General features: G+C 37.5%; 1 pseudogene; it reads right to left on the reverse strand.

Annotated features, from left to right (window-relative positions):
- Nucleotides 1-2,252: 2,252 nt before the first annotated feature.
- On the reverse strand, nt 2,253-3,155 carry LOC112677140 (olfactory receptor 1A1-like; annotated as a pseudogene).
- Between the last annotated feature and the right edge of the window lie 2,291 nt (nt 3,156-5,446).

Raw genomic sequence — 5,446 nt, forward strand, 5'->3', positions numbered from 1 at the left:
TTTATTACATCTATGTCTATTGTCACAAAGTGGGTTTTTGGCTCTTCAGTTGTTCACAACTTTATGAAAAGGTGATTAATAATTATCTTTCAGGATTTACATATTTTAGTTTATATTATTATGAAAAGATTAACCAAATTGTAGCAACACTTTATGGGCCTTTCATAAAATAAAGGATTTCTCTACTAGCTGAAGTGATTGATTCCAATTAGAAGGACAGTGTGTTGATACTACATAATGAGGTGCCAGAAGGACCATGCCTATAGCTATGTCTGGGATGCATTGGCATTTCCATGAACAGAAAGAGAATAGAAACTACATAAACAGCCCTCTTGCTCCCCCAAGAGAGGAAGTACAAATGAGGACTCAGATGTTTCAGGAAAAAAGTGGGGTCACTTCAGCAGGTGCAGATCAAGGGGCAACAGTTTTGCAGCTCTTTTCAAAGATCTGAGCATCAGATATGAAGTCATCCCTCTCTGAACTCCCAGTTCTGGTAGCAACACTGTTTCCATTTAGATCCTTCAGTTTTAGTGGAAGTAACTTCTTCCTGCAGGTAATAACTTTGGGGTTACACCAGCATCCCTCCTTTTCCCCTGTAGTCACTTTCAGAATACACTCATGCATTAGATTCTTTGTTTTAAGTCATTTGTATTGAAAAAAAAAGAGTATATTTGTTTATTCACTTGATTTTTTTTTCTGCTGATGTTTGAGGGGGTTTTTTTTGAGGGGGGGCGGTTATTGGAGTTCAATTTGCCAACATACAGCATAACACCCAGTGCTCATCCTGTCAACTGCCCCCCTCAGTGCCCATCACCCAGTCACTCCAACCCCCCCCCCACCTCCCCTTCCACTACCCTTTGTTCATTTCCCAGAGTTAGGTGTCTCCATGTTTTGTCACCCTCATTGATATTTTCACTCATTTTTCTCTCCTTTCCCTTTATTTCTCTTCACTAATTTTTATATTCCCCATAATGAATGAGACCCTATAATGTTTGTCCTTTTCTGATTGACTTATTTCACTCACCTCCAGGTCCATCCACATTGAAGCAAATGGTGGGTATTTGTCATTTCTAGTGGCTGAGTAATATCACTTGATTTTTTTAGATTCCACAAATGAGTAAAATCATATGGTTTTTGTCTTTTTCAGTTTGACTTATTTCATTTACCATAATGCATTTCTAGGTCCATCGTGTTGCTGCAAATGGTGTGATCTCATTCTTTTTAATGGCTGTCTAATATTCCAGGTGTGTGTGTGTGTGTGTGTGTGTGTGCATGTATGTGTGTGTGTGCGTGTGTATTACATGTTCCATATCCATTTGTATATCAATGGGGTGGGCATAATGGGTTGAAGAGGAGTAGGAAATACAAGCTTCCAGTTATGGAATATATAAGTCATAGGAATAAAATGTATAGCATAAGGAATATGGTCAGTGGTATTGTAATAATAGCATTCTCTGGCAACAGATGATAGCTACACCTATAATAGTATAAGTGTACTATTACACTAATGCATTACACTTATGCATAATGTAATGTATTAACTTGTCAAATCACTGTTGCACACTTGAAACTATGTAACATATCAACTATACTCAAATAAAAACATTTAAAAATAATGGATATGATTTCTCTTTCTTAAATGATTGGAAAGTAACTTTCTGAGGGACATTTGGGTGGCTCAGTAGATTAAGTGTCCAACTCATGGTTTTATTTTATTTATTTATTTTTAAAGATTTTATTTATTTATTCATGAGAGACACAGAGAGAGGCAGAGACACAGAGGGAGAAGCAGGTTGTACCTTAATGACCAACTTTGGGAGAAATAGAATGATGTGTTAAGACAGGTCTCACCCTCAAAGTTTGCAAGCAAAGTGGAAATGATGAAATGTAGTAGTCCAAGAAAATTCACATTTGAATAGGGCCTTACAGCTTTCAAAGTATGATTCACACCTTATGACAGACAAGGAAGACATTCTTATTTTTATTCTATAGTTCTGGAAGTTAAGTGCTAGTCAGTAGCACAGTTGGGACATGATCCCAATATTCCTTTGCTGTAAAAGGAATAATAACATTTACATATTGACAATCCTAATAGGATGTCTTATGAAACTGTTACAAGGTTTCTGAGAAGGGGAATTCAGTGGCTGGAAAGAACAAATGTTGCTCCTTGAAGGGGGAGGACATTGGGGTGGATTTTCAAGTGCATCCTAATTGATGAATCCAGTTGATTCTCCAATATGACCTCACCTTGGTTAAAAGCTGCAGAATTTCCCCAGGGCAGACTTCATGTCTTGGTTTCTCAGACTATAAATGAAAGGATTTAACATTGGGGGCACTGTGATGCACATCACAGTTATCACTTCATCTTTTAGGCCATAACTAGTCAGAAGGTAGAAATACATGCTCATAACTGTCCCATAATACAGGGAAACAATTGTGAGGTGGGAACCACAGGAGAAGGCCTTGAGCACTCCCTTCCTGGATGGAACCTGCAAGTCTGTGGAAAAGACTCAGACTTAGGAGATGATGATACATAGTAATGGCACAGAAAAAACACCAACCCCTAGGTATATCATCCTCACATTTAAGTGGGTGTCAGAACAGGATAGCTTGAGTCAAGAGACAATGTCACAGTAGAAGTTGGCTACTTTCTGGTTGTCACAGAAGGGCAGACTAGCTGTGAGCAGAGTGTGGAGGAGGGCATTGGTATTTTCAACTACCTAAGACCCAACAACTAGGAGGACACAAGTCCATAGGCTCATAATTATTATATAATGAAGAGGATGACTGATGGCCACCGCATGATCATAAGCCATTGAAGCCAGGATATAACTATCTGTGAAACCCAAGGCTAACATGAAACACATTTGTGTTAGGCATCCCCCAAAGCAGATGGCTTTGCTCCCTAAGACATGGTTGGCTAACATTTTAGGGATGGTTACAGAAGAGAAGAGGATGTCAACAAAGGAGAGATTGGCAAGGAAAAAATACATAGGGTTGTGAAGGCGAATGTCAGAACGAATGGCCAAGATGATGAGCAGTGTGATGGGGTAAATGAAGAGGAAGAGGATGAAGAAGAAGTCTTACTATTTTTACTGTCTACTAACTCCCAGGAGGATGAAACCAAGGGTAAAGGACTCATTGTCTCCTCCCATGGATCCTTCAGCAAAAAGGAGAGAGCAATCCAGAATTATTAGTAAAGTTACTCTGTATAATTATCTTTCTAAACCACCACATCTGACTGTTGTGGTTGTGGTGTCTACGCGTGGGACTTATTCAGTTCCTAGATAGCCAATAAGTAGCAGGGGTAAATCCCTGTTGGACAGGGATTAGCCCTGGACACTCATGTATACAAAGTGAGTAATCTTGAATCAGAGGTTCTCATCTACTCAAGCCCAGCATCATCAACCATACACCTAAGGTTTAATAATTTAACAGATAAAGTTAACGTTCTATGTGCTAGAAATTGTGTTAGGCTTTTTGGAAATCACAAATATGTGAAAACACGGTTTATGCATCCGTTTAGTCACACATGACATAGTCCTTGCTTTGAAAAAACTTAGAACAAAATTGGAAGCCAAAACTATGCACTGATTTTATTACACATAAAAAAAAAAAGAATGGTAGTTTGATAGCTTTAAAAAAAAAAAACTCTCCAGTGCAAAGGATGGTCAGTACAAGGAATATCTGAGAAAGCTAGAAATTTTTCCACTGACCTTTGAGAGAATGAGCCCAGACCCAGGAGATAACAAGTGCCTGCTCTGGCATGAGAAGATTATAACTCACAAGACGACTGGAGTTAGGTCATAGTAAAATACATGAATTTACTTCCCTCATATCCATTTTTATCTTTTTAAAAAATATTTTATTTATTTATTCATGAGAGGCACAGAGAGAGAGAGAGAGAGAGAGAGAGGCAGAGACACAGGCAGAGTGAGACCCTCATATCCATTTTTAAAAAAATTTATTTATATATATATATTTTTTACATATTTTTTAATTGGAGCTCAATTTGCCAACATATAGCTCATATCCATTTTTAAAGTAGACATTCACCTTTGATAGGTTTCCTTTCTATTCCAAACCCTTTAACATATGTAATCACAGTGTTTTTTTCTCTTCAACTTTCTCTTACTTTTTTCTTCCCCTTTGGTGACTCATCCAACTCCATCGTGGCTTCAGCTACTGCTTAGGGGAATCTTAGTTCTGTATTTGTAGGCTTGATTTTACATAATTCCACATTCACTCATCTTGTTAACCTGTCTGAGCCCAGTCTGTATATTTAATCTAAGTAGATTGCAAGCTCTTTTAACAGAAGAATCTCTCTTGTCTACTTTATCCCTTGTAAGATAATTGTGGAATATTATTCATTTTATGTACCAATAAGTTTGCAGCTTATAGTTCTTGAATTATGTGAAAATTTATTTCATGGGTTTCCCACATAAGGGATGCTACTTGGCACTATGACTTTTACCAAGTTATCCCTCATCTCTGCATTTGATCCTATTGATTCTTCATTTAAAATATTTTGTACAATGCTTTTCTACTTACTGTCTCAGTGCTTTAGTTTGACCGCCATTATTTTCTGCATGAAATCTTATAATGATTTATAATCTTATAATCTTATAATTGATTCCCTCTTCTTTGATCCATCTTAAGGCATATCAATGGTGGTAGAGACTACTAAGCTGCTCACCCAAATCTAAGTTATTCTCTTCTTCCTGGACACTTAGTTTGACTACATTTCCCAAATTCTACATTGATATGTGGGCATATGATGGAGATCTAGGCAATCTACTCATGTGCTCCAATTCTGGTCTTCCTCCACGCTCTTTTTACATTATTGACAGCTGGATGCAAATGAACAGGAAGCTAAATGAGATGGTGGAGTCACATAATGGAATGAGTCTGTGTCCCAAGTTTTCAACATGTAGGAGAGCCCCCATCCACCAAGAAGACATGCTAATACCGGGCATGTAGGAGAGTAACAAACTTTTATTCTTTTTAAACCATTACACATAGCTTTTGCAGTATTTGCCACTGTTGTCCAAGAAATTCTAAGTAATTCACTAATATTTCTAATTAATTTAACCTATAATTAATTCATTTACCATTTCTCAGTGTCTCCTATAGTGTACATGGGAACTGTATGTTAGGCACAGAGGATGCAAGTAAAATTATCATTCCCCCCAGTATTATGTGCTTTTTCCAGCTCTGCACCTGGATATGGTTTTGTCTCTTGAAATGGTTTTCCATGTGTTCACATGAAATCATAATATCTCATTGTTAAGAAGATTCTATCAACTCTGGAGGGCTCAGAGACTATGGTTACCTTATATGGTAAGGAAGTATCATATTTTGAGTTGGAGCTCTTGGCATAATGGCAGGTTTAGTGATGTCAGCAGGTCTCATTCCAATTTAAACACCTAGAAATCTAGATAAATTA

Source organism: Canis lupus, chromosome 9 (genome assembly GCF_003254725.2).
Source record: "Canis lupus dingo isolate Sandy chromosome 9, ASM325472v2, whole genome shotgun sequence".
Taxonomy (NCBI): Eukaryota; Metazoa; Chordata; class Mammalia; order Carnivora; family Canidae; genus Canis; species Canis lupus.